The 17709-nt window shown below is 44.1% G+C and overlaps 1 long non-coding RNA gene across 1 annotated transcript in view; it reads right to left on the reverse strand.

The window, feature by feature from the left end:
• Positions 1 to 1677: 1677 nt before the first annotated feature.
• Positions 1678 to 17709, reverse strand: part of LOC121818054 (uncharacterized) — a 34315-nt gene continuing 18283 nt past the window's right edge. Inside the window, exon 6 of the long non-coding RNA XR_006058160.2 lies at positions 1678 to 17105. This is a non-coding gene — a long non-coding RNA (uncharacterized LOC121818054). The remainder of the gene's footprint in view (positions 17106 to 17709) is intronic.

Raw genomic sequence — 17709 nt, forward strand, 5'->3', positions numbered from 1 at the left:
GTGGCTGAGGATCCCGAGTTCTTGTTTTTTTAATATGGGGAGAGAGACCAGGGCCCTGCCCACTGACCTTGCTATGGGCCACAGGCCCCAGATCTCTGGGGACATAGTGCGGAGAGCACTGACTGGGACCAGTTCCCTCCATCCCGGGTGATCTGGGGCCAAGAGCACTGGAGGCAGAGCCGGCCTGGAACCCCACCGCTCCATCCCCACACTGGAGGCGCAGTCCTCAGGCTCCCTGGCAACTGAATCCTCGAGGCAGCTAAGCCTGGGTCCCTGCCCTCTCTTTTCATCATGTGGTCTTCCCAACCACAGAGACCTCTCGTTCCTGCTGCAGGTGAACCCTGGAGCAGCGAGGTGGGAATAGAGACAGGAAAAGAACTCCAGAGGCACTCTGGGTCCAGGGTTCACCTTCCCCTCAGGGCCAGATGATACATGCTGCCCACCTAGGAAGGCATGGGGGTATTCCCTGCAGCCCCTTGCAGTAGCTCACATCCTCTGCTCCCTCCCAGGAAGGGAATGTTCTGAGCCTTCCAAGAATCCCCGGCCTCTACTGACCCGGCTGGGCCCATCTGGCTCTGCCTCTCTGTGATGGGACCAGGTCTGAAGGGTTAGAAGGGGATGGACAAAGCTGGGGTGGCTGGAGGTGGATCAGCCACACGGGAGAAGGGAGCATCCCCAGGAACCCAGGATGCCACCTCTAGGACCCAAGTTCTTTCACCTGGGGGTTGGGTGGTGGTGTTGGTGTGTGTGCTCACCATGCTGAGCTACAACCCATGGGGTCCCTGCCTCCTCAGCCCATGGTTCTTCCAGGTAAGAATACTGGGGTGGGTAGCCATTCCCTTCTCCAAGGGGTCTTCCTGACCCAGGGATCAGACCCAGGTCTCCCGCACCGCAGGCAGATTCTTTGCCATCTGAGCCATCGGGATATATTGGAAGACACGTCACTTAAAGGACTCACTACAACCCAAATGGAAAGGCCCCCCCATCAGGTGTTCTTAACTAGCTCATATGCAGCGAAATTAAAGGGAATTGACTATTGGATTTATATTTCCCACTAAAAAGGGTTCCTACACTGGACTGGTCTATAGAGAGGAATGCTAACCTCAAACTCACCTTAAAAGGACCCTCAAAAAAAGAGGAACTACACTCACACCAGGGCGAGAAGAAGACGACATCAGAAGTAGACAGCTCACCCGAGATGCTGGACCTGACTCCTACGATCATTTATAATTTTTCCCGACCTCTTGGACCTTTGCATATGAATCCAATGTTTTCATATCATGGATGTGATTCTATGCTAATTTTATAAATCAACCCAAATTGTTGGGTTTGTGGTCAATTACCTCTGTCTAGTACTTCTGGGTTACATGGTGGATATCCCCCCTCCAAAGCTCTGTTTGACAGCCCTTCGAAAATGTATTTCAGAAGAAATTTTAATCCTATTCAGGCTACTCATGATTGCTATTAATATAGCATAACCATATTTATTTAAGAATGTATTTCCAAGATCAAACGGCAAAGTTCAACAATGCAAAACTGCGGTTACACGTGCACCAACCTAACAGATGCGACCCTCTTACCCAGCCAATTGATAATACCTGCTCTAACCCTGGTCATAGATTTAAAGTCTCTTTTCAGCTCATAAGGCTCAATCAAAACAACAAGCCAACTCTCAGTCAATAACTGTGATCTCTCGTTTATTAAAAGGAAACCCCCCACATTATGAGATGGGCTTAGACAGTTAACAACAGGCTTTGGTCATTTAAGTTTAAAAGCTCCTCATTGTTGGGAACAATTAAATCACACTAAGGATAATCAGCCTAGAAACATTGGGAAACTAGGCTGGGTGCCTTATGAACAATGCCTACATATTATTACCCTTAGAGACAGTGATCGGTATGGAACTGACTGGGTCAGACAACCAGAGAGTCACTAGGTTGTACCAAATGGGATTCAGTGGATTTGTGGTACTAATTTATGGCCTTGGCTTCCACCTAGACGGATAGGAAAGTATACTCTGGGATTTGCATGGTGACTGACTCTTGTGACTCACAGAAGCTTCAGGAGAACAGCAGAAACTTTCTACCAAACACACACACACACACACACACACACACACACACACACACACACACGTATATATGCTTGGTTGCATGTGTTATCCCTTTACCAAAATCACATATACACTGTCCTTCCCTACTACCTCTTTGGAGCAGACTCTTAGAGCTATCTAAGCTGCTTTCTCCTGGGCTACAGTCCTCAATTTGCCCCCAAATAAAACTTAACTAGCAACTCTCACCTTGTCCATCTTTTTTAGTCGACAAACCGTATTATTTTGGGGCAAATATTCCAGAAATAGAAGCACCCACAGAGAGGTAGAATTTTAGACGACAGAAGTCAACTCTTAACTTCGCAGTCGGGCTGACCAAAGGGAGGAGTCAAGGAAAAGGGTGATCTCTTAATTTGCTGTTATCCCTCGTCTCTGCCCAATTTAAACTCTCACAGTGAATTCCTCAGAATTTAGTAACATGAACCTCTTAACTCAGGGTGTCAACAGGAGACAGTAGACTTCTGTGGAGATACCCTGTGAACTTTTCAGCGGTGCCCCCAGCTCCAGAGCATTTAACAACAAATTATCTGTCTACGTGTCAATCATTGTATCCATCTACGTGCAGAACTTACTTCATATTTCAAGGTGCTTGTGTTCAAACATAACTGTAGGAGGAGATACCTCTCAGCAGAATCATAGAGTCAGAAAGTTCCAGAGTTGGACAAGATAGTCGGGGGATCATTACTGGCACATTGGCCTGAGACAGCACTGCCCTAGAAGGGCAGCAATGAGAAAGACTTGGTGGGCGAGAGTTCGAGATGGACAAGCACAGCTAGGGACAACCATGAGGCTTTGTGCCAAGAAGGACCAGGCAGAAGAGGGCCTGGGAGGCTGGCCAGGAGGTCAATACAGGGCAGCAACCACAGGTGGGTCAGGAGACAAAGCACGAAGTCCAGACACCAGGTATCTGTGGGTCTTTCATTTGGCAGAAAATTCAATATAAAGGCTTATAAAATGTGCGTGGCCCATAGCAAGCACTTGACGAATGCTATTATTATCATTATAACATTGCTCGGATCCTGGTGAAGCTTGCAAGGCTCTGGACAAAGCTTCCTAGGGACTGGAGGTAGTCTGACCTTATCAACTCTAGAACGGCTGTCAACCAACCTCTGTTCTCTGCCTGTGATGCAATAGAGGCGTCAACTAACCTTATTGTGGTCATCTTTTCACAAATATATATCTGTACTGAATCAAAACAAAAGAAAAAACACTCTGCAATGTATAAGAATTAAACTTTTTTTTTAAGAGTAAAAGGCAACATTAAAAAAAATTCATACAACAATCATTCTATGCCTTCCTACTAGGAAAGCAGTTTTATCTGTGCACACTTTAAATTAAATGGTCTTCGAGAATGTACTCGGGCTTCCCAGGTGGCTCAGTGGTAAAGAATCCACCTCCCCAAGCAGGAGATGCCTGCATTCGAGAAGATCCCCTGTGTTAGGAAGGTCACCTGGAGGAAGAAATGGCAATCCGCTCCAGGATTCTTGCCAGGAGAATCCCATGGACAGAGGAGCAGAGTCGGACACAACTGAGTGAGCACCAGGTGCACAAGAACGCACCCTGTACATACAGGGTAGCTAAGTGAGCAAGATCACCCAGACACTAAGTGGAATGGCCAAGAGCTGCTAGCCTGACTCCTAATCTCATGCTGTGGTCCTGCTTGGGCCTTTCATGGTGGGGAGCAGGGGCTCTCTCTTGATATGATCAGCCTCAGTTGGGGCTGCAGAAACTTGTCTCCTATGGTGGACCCTGGCCTCACTGCTCCAGAGTGCAGACTGAACCCATCTCACCATAATTCTAGTCGGTAAGACTGGGTTATGATAGACCTTTAAAGATGCCTCCTATTTTTTTTTTTTTCAGTTACAGCTCAAGCAAGCAGAACTTTATTAAACAGGCAGCAGATAGTACACCCTTGAAACACGAGGGTGGGCTGACCTCGAAGGAGTGGCCCCTCGTATCATTTTGATCCAAAGCCAGGCTTGGGAACCACTGCTGACAAAGACAGGCAGCAACAGACAGGCCTGAACAAGGTCATGTCATCTTCAGATCTGCATGTTAGAAAGCAGGATCCGGAAGCCATGAGGAGGTGACATGGGTGCTGATGGAGGCAAGAATAATAACATCCACCTTTCTTGATATTAAGGACTTTACATGCAGGACTTTCCTGATGGTCCAGGGATTGAGAATCCACCTGCCAATATGCCAATGCAGGGGACATGGGTTCAATCCCTGGTTGGGGAGCTAAAATCGCACATGCCTCAGGCGAAACCCGTGCTTCACAACAAGAGAAGCCTGAGAATTGCAACAAGCTCCTCAACTAGAGAAAGCCCAAGCCCTGCAACGAAGACCCAGTGCTGCCACACACACACACAAAAAAAACCTTTACATGCACTAATTCAGTTAGATCACTGATCATTTATAAGGCAGGTATTTATATCCCTACAATGCAAAGGAAATCGAGGTTCAGAGACGCCTAAGGTCAAACAACCCAAAGAGTCAGAACTGCAATTCCAGCCCAAATCTCTTTTATAGCTTTGTATTTTAGGGGAACATATTCAGTTTGTGAAATTAGGAAGAAAAATCAAAGTCTGTGTGAAAGAAAAAAATAAAAAATAAACCCTAAATATCTTCAGCTTGTCTTGATTAAACTGAGAGGGGGAAATAGGAAGTTGCTGTGAGAACACTGCAGAAGTGACTGTTGCAGGCAATATCCATTGACAGATGTGAAAATTAGTAGAAGAACCAGAAAGTGAGGAAGTGTTCATAAAACAAAAGGGGCCCAAGGCAGGAGACATAAGAGAGACACAGGTTCGATTCCTGGGTTGGGAAGATCCCCTGGAGGAGGGCATAGCAACCCATTCCAGGATTTTTGCCTGAAGAAGAACCTAAGACAGAGGAGCCTGTTGGGCTACAGTCCATGGGATCACAGAGAGTTGGACACAGCTGAAGCAAGAGCATGCACACACTATGCATTTTGTATAAAGGACTTGAGCATCCATGGATTTTGGCCTGGGGATGCAGGAGAGTCCTGGAAACAACTCCCTGCACACACCATGGGAGGACTGTACATACTGTGACCCTGATGATGGACCATCTAGAGTTATTCTGCATCTTCTCATGGTAAAATTTCTAAATCTTCTTACTGAAATAGGCAGAAGATTTTTTTGTGTATCAAAATATGTTTTAGTGGTTCCAGTGATGACAGAAAACTTAAAACACTGTGACCATTAAAAAAAAGTTTGTCAAAGGAAATCATGAATGCTGAGCTAACTCCACTGTGCACCGGAGAAGCTGTCATGGATTAGCTTGTACAAGGAGATAGATACGGGTATTTATTGTTACAGTGTCTGTAATGGCAAAAAAGTAGAAATAATCTAAAAATTCGTTAACAAGAGTATGAATAAGTGATATCAGTTTTCAAAGAACAGAACACTATAGCTATCCAAAAGAAATGAAAGTGTTAGCTGCTCAGTCATGTCCCACTCTTTGCGACCTCATGGACAGAGGAGCCGCCAGGCTCCTCTGTCCATGGAACTTCCAGGCAACAATACTGGAGTGGGTTGCCACACCCTTCTCTAGGGGATCTTCCTGACCCAGGGACCAAACCCAGGTCTCCTGCTTTGCCAGGCAGATTCTTTACTGTCTGAGCGACCGCAGAAGCCCCAAAAGATGTAGACATAGAATGAGAAGTAGATGTCTAGTTCTTGAAGATCTCAAGAATAACAGTAAGTGAGAAAAACCAGTTGGAGATGAATACATACAGTCTAAAATATTAACATAAAAACATCCAGCACAATATTCCGTATAATAGTACCAACACCATGGAAACGATAAACATCAAAATCAGCACTGAGGTTTCCTCTGGAAAGGACAGAAGAGAGTGAGACCAGAGAGAGGTGCACTGGGGGTTTCAACTTTGTAATGTACTAGTCATTTAAGAAACAAAATAAAAACGCCAAGGGTCCATGTAGGACAAAATGCTACAATTTCACAACCATGAGGGCTGGGACAAGGGTGCTATTTATATTATGCCCTTGGATTTTGTGCAGGCCAGAAACATATTATAACTTAAAAATCATCAGCAGCCCTGGTGATGAATTGAACACGTGGGTGGTAAGAGAAAGGGGTCTTGGATAGTTCCCAAGGTTCTGCCTCTGATGACGGAGTAGCACCATTTGTCAAGATCAGTACCGTAGGAGAATTGCCATCTTTAAGCAATCACCTCATCATATAAATCAGAAAAAAAGAGGCAAGCTAACCTAATTCAAACCACGATTCAAGGTAACAAAGGAACTTTATCTTCAGAATAGAACTAGGGAAGTGATCTCAGCATGGCTGTCAAGAGTACGCAATTCTGAGCCCTGGCCCAAACACTCTTGTACAAATGACCTAAGGGTCTCTCTTTATGTCTTTGCTGGATAAACAGAAATCATCGTGTAGGAAAGTAAAATGGATTATTTAATAATTACATAAAAGCTGAATGTAAAACTCACCTTGAACCAACAGAAACTCCTCAATGTTTTTCAAGAAAACTGAAAAAATGGTTAGTCGAAGGAGTTTACATTAAATATGTGAAATATGAAGGGAAAACGCAGTAGCATGTAAACCTTGATAAGGAATTGCTACAAAAAAAAAAAAAGATCGAGAGAGTGAATTGTCACATCTTGTTTGCTGCCAGATGGAAAGAACTGCTTTGAAAAAAATCAACTACAATCACAGAATTATAGAGTTGTGAATATGAAAGAGACTGCAGACATAATCTAGTGGTAATCTGTTCATTTTGGAGAAGAGAAAGTTGCATGCCAAATAGGGAACGGAATGAAAGATCACAAAGGTAAATAAAATAATGAGTCCAGAGTAGGTATCATCTCCCATGATAATGCTTTTTACAATTTCAGCTTCATTTATTCCACCTCTCTTCCCACCCAACCCCCTTTCATTCTTTATTTGCCTGTAATATATTTCTTTCCTGCTCTCCTGTAATGGTCCACAGGCACTTTGAAACGCTTGGGGCCAGCTACGTTTGGGAGTTGATCATTTTTCTGATTTGAAAAGATAACATGATGCATGTAGAATATATCATATAAACTCCAGCAGCATCTGAGGCATCACCCAATTATCAAATCTGTTAATATTTCTACAGAAAAATGAATGTACGTTCATACTAAGTGGGATTAAAGAAAAGACCACAAATAGCCTCCCATTAGATCAAGGTGAGTGTATGCCATCCAGTGAGTTCAGAGAAGATCAGGATTTTCCTCAAGTTATCATGCTTTCAGAGCTTTTGAATTCCAGAAGTGGATAATGACATATGCTTTGGGAGAAAACTCTAAATGTATCAGGAGAAGATATATACTTTGCCCTTAGTCTGTAGGGCATGGTATGGCCGAGTCTTTGTGGAGTATTGTTAGAAAGACAGAACGGAAGGGGTGGAGCCAGTCTCACTTTGGCCTTGGGTCCTTGCCAGCTCCATTTCTAGTCCACAGAATCCTTTCAATGAACCCCCAGCTTCATAAGGGGGTGTGAGTGAGACAGACCTTTGCACCAACAGCCACCAGTAAGACTACTAGTTGCCAAGACACAAAAAGTACCTCTTTCTTTTTTAAGACTTTTTAAAATGTGGAGCATTTTTAAAGTCTTTTCTTGAATTTGTTACAATACAGTTTCTGTTTTTTATGTTTTGGGTTTTTCCAGCCACAAGGAAGGTAGGATCCTAGCTTCCCGGGATCGAACCCGCACCCCCTGCATTGGAAAGCACAGTCTTAACCCCTGGACCACCAGGGAAGTCCCAGTATCTGTTTTCAAACCAGGGCCTCCTACTGGGTTCCAGAAAGAAGTCTCCAGTCTCCCTCCTTGAGAAATTTTAACTAATGTTAATCATGCATCTGCCTTAACTGGGTCAGGTGGAACCAGACCAGCTCACCAAGGAAGATATTTACTAGACCTATGTTTATCCAGGCAGATAAGTTTGGTCTTGGTTTGACCCAGGCTCTTCCCTGACTGCAAGAGGCTGACCTCAAATGTCCAGTTATTGGGAGTCTGTTCAATGAAGAAATCCAAGGATTGAAGCAATCTGCAAATAAGAATTCATTACAAAGACAGTTTATCTTCTTGAAAACAGTGACTAATTTTGAACACCAAATGCTGTTATTATGCAAAATATGTGCAGCACTCTGACCTCATGCTATAAAAGAACTAAATGTACATATCACAGAGAATGTATATTTCAAGCCAAAGTTTGCAGCCTGTAACTGAAGTTTAATTTTAAATCTGGTTATAGAAGTATAGCCAACACAATCTACAGAGTTCACTCAACCTTATCAGTTAATTGAAGTAGCCACTTGATCAAGAACACACCATTTACCAATAAAGTAAATGTATCTTACTTAAAAGAAGGAAGAAGCACAGTCAACAAAACCTTTAAAGAGCCTGATAGGGATGTCATTTCTAGGAATATGATGAACCAAGACTGATCTGCCTGGTGAAAACAACTAAAATGCCAAGTGATTTCATAGTGGAGACCCTCTCACCTCTTTCAAAACACAAAGTCGCTCAGTCGTGTCCAACTCTTTGCAACCCCATGTACTATGCAGTCCATGGAATTCTCCAGGGCAAAATGCTAGAGTGGGTAGCTGTTCCCTTCTCCAGGGGATCTTCCCAACCCAGGGATCGAACCCAGGTCTCCCGCATTGCAGGCAAATTCTTTACCAGCTGAGCCACCACGGAAGCCCACAAAACACATAAGCAATATGACAAATCCCTGTTAGTAACTGTGGTTTTGGGGGCCAGTTCTTCCAGGTTTGAGTCAAAATTTCTGCATAAGAGGAGGTGAGGCGGGCACAAGTTATTATCCAATAAACCCTCGCATCTCTGAAATTCACCACACAGGGCGTTGAGCTAAAGACACTCAGCTTCTTTCCTCCTGGGCCCTGTCTGCAGATCTGGTCTCGCATGATCTCCATACTAGACATTTAACTTCATAGAAAGCAACCTGTTTACTACAGAAGTTGCACTTTTTAAACTAGGAGATGTCAGGAGCAACTCTTATGTCAGGAAACCCAGAACTCTCTAACAGAGAAAATACGCCTTGGTTCCCATTTCAGAATAATATTGTTGAACACAGAGGAGCTTGTCTGAGTGAGCAGGGGCCTGTTTTAGGCTCTGTGTGACAGCACTTGAAATCTTTAGGATTCTATGTTTTTACACCAAATCAATTCTAACAACTTATTGAGCTTTATCTCCACAAAGTTTATGCTAAGGCAGAAAGACACAGAAGTTTTGCTAATGATAAGCTGCCAAGGGCTAAGTAAAAAGGACCTTTGCTTTGAGGGACAGTGATGACTATGGAAGAGGGAAGTGATGAGGAGGGCTGTTCGGTGAGGTCTGCACTGAGGTTGAGCCCTGGACTTGCCCCCTTCTTTGTCCACCTGTAAGGTCTGCCCTGGATACCTGTTTTAAAACACAAACGGGATTTCATCTGTTTATGCCCATAAACAGGAGAAATGGCCTGTTTTTCAAAGAGCTGTCTCCCTCTAGTGGCCAAAGTTGTTGTTGTTGTTGTTGTTGTTGTTTTAAGCCTCAAGCTTCCAAAGGAGCCTGGATCTGCTAAGAAAATAAAACATCTACATTTTTTTAATGGGGAGTATGTAAATAATCCTTGAATTTGGAAACATCACTATGGTATATAATAAGTTCTCTCACTATAAATCCTGAATAATAATGCCAATTTCAAAGGGTTATTGTGAGGAAATATTTTGTTGCTGTTCAGCTGCTCAGGTGCATCTGACTCTTTGCGACCCCATGGACTGCAGCAGGCCATGTTTCCCTGTCCTTCACCATGGCTTGGAGTTTGCTTAAACTCATGTCCATTGAGTCCATGATGCCATCCAACCATGTCGCCCTCTGTCGAAATATCTGAGTATCATCAAATGAGATCAACAAAGGAGCCCTGTTTTGGTTTGGCAACTGGAGGCTGATGAGGCGCTCTCACTGGCCAGGCACTGGCTTTGGCTCAAGCTCAGGAGCACAGAAGTCCAAGAGCAAATGTCATATGATAAGAACCCTCATGATCACTTCCAAATAGTTGAAACCAAGAACCTTCAAATGATGAGGCAAGACTATGAACATCAAGGTGGGCTGTGGGGACTCCTCCTGACAAGTGGGGTTACCCTGTCATAGGCAGAACAGGTAGCGCTAGTGGTAAAGAATCTGCCTGCCAACATAGAAGATGCAGGATACTGGGGTTCGATCCCTGGGTTGGGAAGATTCCCTAGAGGAGGAAGTGGCAACACACTCCAGTATTTTTGCCTGGGAAATCCCATGGACAGAGGAGCCTGGTGGGCCACAATCCATGGGATTGCAAAGAGTCGGACACGACTGAAACGACTTAGCACTCACCAGCATGCAGCCGGGGGCCCAGGCCTTCCTGCCCAGGAGAAAAGGGGGAGCAAACAATGGGTGTTCCAGACAACTCCCACCCGGTTCAAGGCTGCACTTCCTTTCAGCTTCTGCTGCTCCAGCTGGACAGCAGCCACCACAGGCCCACAGGTTCACACGTGCTCCCGGAGGGGAGGTGTGAGCACACGCGCCCTGCCACTGCCAGGCTTTGGGAAACCAGGCTCGAGCTGCCGAGGCTGCCGCGCCATGGTTATGGCTCACAGGGGGCGTCAGGCGATTCCCCAGCAAAGCCACATCACCTCTTCCACTTCCTTAGCTCTGTCTGCAATAATCTAGGAGAAGGCAATGGCAACCCACTCCAGTACTCTTGCCTGGAAAATCCCATGGGTGGAGGAGCCTGGTAGGCTGCAGTCCATGGGGTCCTTAAGAGTCGGACACGACTGAGCAACTACACTTTCACTTTCAGGAAATGGCAACCCACTTTAGTGTTCTTGCCCGGAGAATCCCAGGGACGGGGGAACCTGGTAGGCTGTCGTCTATGGGGTCGTACAGAGTCAGACACGACTGAAGCGACTTAGTAGCAGCAGCAGCAATAATCTGGGGGCCCTGGGCCTGCAAAGTGTGATATTGATTTACATGAAACCCCAAAGACCCCCAAATCACTAGCCTGTGCTGACTAATGGTTTCTTAGGGGTGATGCTGTTCTGCGCTTAGTTGCTCAGTCAAGTCCGACTCTTTTGCGACCCTATGGACTGTAGTCCACCGGGGTCCTCTGTCCATGGGATTCTCCAGGCAAGAATACTGGAGTGGGTTGCCATGCCCTCCTCCAGGGGATCTTCCCAACCCAGGGATGGAACCCAGGTCTCCCGCATTCCAAGTGGATTCTTTACCGCCTGAGGCACCAGTGAAGCCCGTCTTAAGATTTCCTTACTGAGTTACAACATCTTTCATTCTCAGAGCTGGACAACCTCCTCTACCTGCCCCCGCCCCTAGCACACATGAGGCTGTTGTGGGGGTCTCCCTCAAGATTTTTATGGGGAGCCGCTGCCATTCACTTTGGCTGGGTCTTTTGTGGAGGGCTTTACCATCAAAATTCTCACTCTGCCTGCCCCATCAGTAAATACCCTTTTCGGGCTTCATTCCAGGCTTAAAAACTAGTGTGGGTAATTTTCTTCCTGAGTTTGATTCAGCAGTGTCTTGTTTCTATGGAAACCGGGGCTGCTACAGAAGCCCAAGTCTAACTTCCTATTGCCCAGCCCTGCATTTCACCAGCGATTTTAAAGTTGATTTTCACCTTCCCCGTGTATTAACCTCTGACTTTCAGAAGCTGAAGTAGCTCTGTGGAATGCATACGATCCACGCTCAGAGAACTCAGAGAAAGCAGAGTCCAAAGGAGCTGTTTTACACTGCGCGGTCTTCAGACACCGAGGCCCGCAAACGGTGAAGACAAACATGGCGGATTCTCTGAGAAGATGGCGCGCAGCTGTGGACTGGATGGCTGGTCGACCGCAGCGTGCTGGGATTGATTGGTAATGCCTGCCACAGGCATCAGGGAGGCCCCGGGGGCGCACGCTCCCCCTGAATCAAACACCGTCTACTTAAGAGCAAAGCAGCATATTCAGGCTGCCCGTCACCCGGGCCTCTAGTTCAGGGGTCAGGCAAGAAGTTTGCCAGAGTCACTTCTCATCCACCCAAACAACAGCCTTCTAGAGTCTGGTTCCTTGGGGTTGGAGCGCTGATACCCCATTCCTTTCATCTGGGTCAAGCACTTTGATCTAAACGTTAAGCGTTGGCCCTGTTCTGCATAGAGCAGGGGCAGGGAGTATCTGATTTGCCCTTCCCGGAATTGGAGACTCCAGGACTCTTAATCGAGGAGGTTGTCGTTGTTGGTTTTCCAGGAGGAAAGCTGGCCTGAGCCGTTTTAGGCGAAGCCCTGGACTGTCCTTGGGAGAGGGTGGAGAGATGGGGGTGTGTGGCAGTGAAGACCTCAGTGCACCCCGGGAGCGGCAGGATGCAACCGGGTCCAGGGACGACCATCCAAGCAGGCCTCTCCCACCCTCTCTCTGAGAGTCTCATCACTCCGTCGTTGTTTCCAGACTCTGCCACTGGCTCCTCTAGAGAACCAACCTTCTCCCTCAGCGACTGAGCCTGTGACTCCCCAGGAGCAAGACTGCCTCCTTGCTTGCACTCAGTAAGTTTGGTGGGGTTGGCTGTATGCTCACTTTCACCTTGATTCTCTGCCCCAAATCAAATGCTGTCAGCGAAGGCTTGACTGCAGCTAGAAACAGAAAACCAGTTACTTTCTTTAACTATTCAGTATTCATTAATGGACTCTGGAGAATGGAATGGCAACCTACTCCAGTATTCTTGCCTGGAAAATTCTGTGGACAGAGGAGCCTGGTGGGCCCCAGTCCATAGGGTTCTGAAGGACTAGACAAGGATAAAAGTAAAAACTTCTTAACATTTGACAGATTATAGTTCCATTTGAAACAAATAAGAAAGCATTAAATTAAATTGATTTAGTAGGCTTATAATTATTGTCTAAATAAACAGACATTTCCTAATGAAGAGGCCACATTTTACATATGTTTCTAATACTGAATCAATGAATACCAAAGTAAAGGTCACTACTCTTGGGAGGACTTTTTTATTTTTTTATTTTTATTTTTTATTGTATATTTTTTTTTTAGGGAGGACTTTTTTAAAGTGTTGTATTATGATCACTGACAGGAGGGACGTTTAACCATAGCACTCTTGAACCTGAAAAACATTCATAATCTTTGGCCCAACCATCTTCTCTCTAGGAATTCAATCTAAGGAAATAATTAGAAACAGAAAAGATTTTGTTGAGATATGTTCACATTAGTATGGTCTATTCAGCAAAAATATTGGTTATAAAATTACATTTTTTCAATAGAATTGAATACTGAGAAACCATTAACCATTATTTTTCAAAACTTAATGTTTTGGGAATATACAACATAATGTTTATATAAATGAATAGAATGTAAAACTTTATAATAAATAAAATGTTTATGCAAGGTACAGAATAAGTTTATTTTATATACTATATTTAATAATATATATATTATGTTTCACCGTTGTTGTTTAGTCGCTAAGTTGTGTCCGACTCTTTTGAGACCTATGGGCTGTAGCCCACTAGGCTCCTCTGTCCATGGGATTTCCCAGGCAACAATACTGGATTGTATTGCCATTGTATTCTCCAGAGGATCTTCCTGACCCAGGGATCAAACCCACATCTTCTGCATTAGCAGATTCTTTATCACTGAGCCTCCTGGGAAGCCCTACATTATGCATACATACATATATATCACATAGAAAAAAAGCTGTGAAGAAAAATACACTAAAATGCAAAAAATAGTTTTCTCTAGGTGGTGGGACTGTGAGTGGTTTTTATTTTCTTAATATTGCTTTTTTGTGGATTCAGGTTTCTCATATAAGCCTGAAGATCTGCCAAGAAGAAAGGAATATGCTGGCCAGGCTGACACAAGTTGGATGTAGACATGTGTGACAATTATACATCCAGTTCTAAAATAATAAACTACCATTACTTTTAATTTCTTAAGATAAATATTTAGTGGCAGTTTAAAAAAAAAGAAAGAAAGAAAATAGTCATGATGAGGTATTTGGCAAGTACAGAAATGTAAAAGCATCAAGGAAAGAATCAGGGAGAATCCACCAGTCAGAAGGAAGGGCCACCATCAGTATCCTGAGCTTGCCCGAGCTGCGCCCTGGAGTGCTGTGTGCACCATGCAAATGCCTCAGGAGGCGTCACAGTGGAGAGTGGGGGCCAACCAGGTCCTCAGTCCAGTGGGGCGCCGAAACAGACCCCCATTCCCAACTTGGGTCAATCCATTTGAAGAAAGGCTCCATGGAAAATAACAGATATAACATTTGAACACCTCCATATTAAGCCTCTTCCCTGAAACTAAATGTTTAGATTGCGTCCAGTTTTCTCTAATGTGATGGAAGGTTACGTGAGCAGCTTTGTATTGTAATCTTTGCCTATATTTCTGCCTCCATAATTGAAATTTCCAAGAAAAGAGTAATGATCGTTTTCAGAGTTCTTGATGTTACTAAGTTGCCCCCATAAAGTCAACCTGTTTATATTCCCAGGCATCTGCCCATCCTGCCGCACCCTTAGCTGAGCATAATTAAAAAAAAAAAAAGATTGTTAATTTGACAGATTTTAAATATTTGCCCATTTAAAATCCTGGGTTTCTTCCCCATTGAATACCTCTTCCAAGAAGTCTTCCATCAGCAAAATCTGCTGTCCATGGTCCCTGTGAAGAGGACATGGGTGCCCCTCTCTAGAGTGACCGGAACTGTCCAAGGAGGCTTGTGCTTGGACATTTTCTCATGGTCCCAGGCCAGCCCCATGACCACCCCAAAGCGAGCCCAGTTTGTGGAATAAGGCTCCTCCCCCTGGGAAACAGCAGATGCCAAGGGTCTGAAGTCCTTTCTTTCCAAATCCCCTCTGGACCCACAGAATCTCAGCAGCAGACATTCCCCTTGGGAGACTCAGCCTTCAGGCCTCTGGTTACATAGATAAGGGCTCTGAGCCCTGGTGGGGAAAACAAGTGTACAGTCAATGGAACAGCCAGGAAGAGACCTGGGAGTCTTTGCCCAGTATTCTTCCCACCACTAGCCTCCAACTGTCCTTCTATCTGCTGACACTCTGGGAAGGGTCTGTCTTCGCCCTACAGGCGTAAGGACAACACGGAAGGGTTCCCCACCAGAGGGCGAGGGGAAACTAAAATCTAGCGCAAGTACAGGAGTAGAACGTAACAGCAGAAAGAAAACAAATTCAGAGACGCCGCTTCCTGAACTGGCAGGTTCTTAGGACCCTAGCGGTCAGCCTTCGAATGGCCACTAGGTGGAGCTCTACTTTCAAAATAAAGCCTTAAGCCCTTGGCTCTAAGCTGGCTTTCCATTCAAACGGCCTTAGCCTGACAATGTCAACGGCTTATTACAAGGATTTGCTCAACAAGTCCATTGGATCCCATCCAGATTTTGTACCAGTTTACAGTTTGTAGGCAACCACGAGCTGAACTTTTTCCATTTTGGTCCCTAGATTATTGTCTTAAAAGTAAATGCAATGGAGATGCACATATACATTTAAAAGAAGGGAGTTACAAAACATGTTTATCTCAACAAAGATAATTTAAAGCATATATTTAAAATATATTCTAACAAAATGTATATTTTATATGTATTATGTAAGTATAATGTAAAGTGCACATATATTTATTTTGTGTATAATGTATATTTACTTATTGTGTTTTATATATAATCACAGTTTACTCCCTAAGTCGTGTCTCTTTTGAGACCCCCATGGACTGTAGTCTGTCAGGTTCCTCTGTCCATGTCTCCAGGCAAGAATACTGGAGTGGGGTGCCATTTCCTACTCCAGGGGATCTTCCGGAAACAGGGACCTAACCCTCATCTCCTGCATTGGCAGGCAGATTCTTTACCGCGGAGCCACCTGGGAAGCCCATATATGGTATATATTAAAATCTCTTTTCTGCTGTTGAGTGATAAATACATAGTTTGTAATTCCAATCATATATAAACATCTGTTAAATGTATTCTATATTATATGTAGTATGTTAAACACAACTCGAGGGATGTGAGTTTGAGTGAACTCCGGGAGTTGGTGATGGACAGGGAGGCCTCCCGTGCTGCGATTCATGAGGTTGCAAAGAGTCGGACACGACTGAGCGACTGAACTGAACTGAAACATGTATTTTATATAATAAAATTTTTTCAGATGTATATTTAAAGTTCTCTGTGGCTCAGTGATAAATACAGATTTTCCAACTCCTGTGGTTCTGCTTTCTCCATAATAATCACCAAAACCCTTGGGAAAGCCGAGTAGCCTTTTCATTAACTCGTTCAAGGTTTTTAAAATCTATGTTTCTCTAGAAACATATTCTGAACATATTTGTTCAGAAATAATTAAAAATAGAAAAGAAAAGGGGGGGCGATTCATTTAAAGAAAAATAGGCATTTACTGTTGGTTCTCCCTTAATCAGGACAGAGAGCACAGAGGAAAATAAGAGAGTCTGCTGTAGCTATGAGATGAGACGCTTTAAATGGTCTCAACAAAATATGAATATATGCATATATTTCTTCTAATTCCCTCTAGTGCCGGTTCCTAACATATAGCTGATTGAGAAAAGTATATATTTAATAATTATTTATGCTGCTTTGAGCAAAATCATGTCAGTGTCTCACATAAAATAATATTATACTATTAATATATTGTTGCTTTTAAATGAGATCTGCTTGGCAACCCTTAAATGTAGCTTTTCTCAATTGCCCAGGGAAAAACAAAAATTTATACCACCACCAAAACTAGGATTGACAGATCATCTAATGGAAACTGTAGACAAACTCTGTGAATGGCATGGCAGGCAGAGCGGGGTGGAGGGAACCTGCCTGCAACAGTCTTCACCTCAAGCACGTCCAGGTTTCAGTTCAGGAAGCTGAAAGCACGTAAAAGACGTTGGAAGATACATTGTCTTAATACATCCCTGCAGTCTGCTCTCTCCTTCTGGGACCCAGGATTTGAACCCTGCAACAACCAGAGAATCGCACAGGAGTTCTTCTTTGTGATTCCACTCCCATCCCCGTCCCCTTTTAATCTATATTCATTCAGAGGTAGGAACAACTTTAAAAAAACAAAAGCTTGTCAGAGAAAAGCAAATATCATGTATTAATGCATATATGTGGAATCTTGATAAATGGTGTAGATGATGTTATTTGCAAAGCAGAAACAGAAACACACACAGAGAACAGATGCATGGATACCAAGGGGGAAAGAGGGGTGAGATGAATTGGGAGTTAGGATTAACATATATATATATACACACTGCTATGTATGAAGTAGATATATGAACCTGCTGTATAGTACAGGAAGCTCTACTCAATACTCTGTAGTGACCTAAATAGGGAGGAAATCCAAAAAAGAGGGGATGTATGGAAACGTATAGCCGATTCACTCTGCTGTACAGCAGAAGCTAACACAACATTGTAAAGCAACTATACTCTAATAAAAATTAATATTAATTTACAAAATCCTGTGCAGAAACTAGAAGGGACTGGAAGTCGCTCACACATTTCAGGAAGAACAGTCCCCACAAGTAAAGTGCTCCAAGTAACAGAAGAGTAGGATATAC

The sequence above is a fragment of the Ovis aries genome, chromosome 26 (assembly GCF_016772045.2).
Source record: "Ovis aries strain OAR_USU_Benz2616 breed Rambouillet chromosome 26, ARS-UI_Ramb_v3.0, whole genome shotgun sequence".
Classification (NCBI taxonomy): Eukaryota; Metazoa; Chordata; class Mammalia; order Artiodactyla; family Bovidae; genus Ovis; species Ovis aries.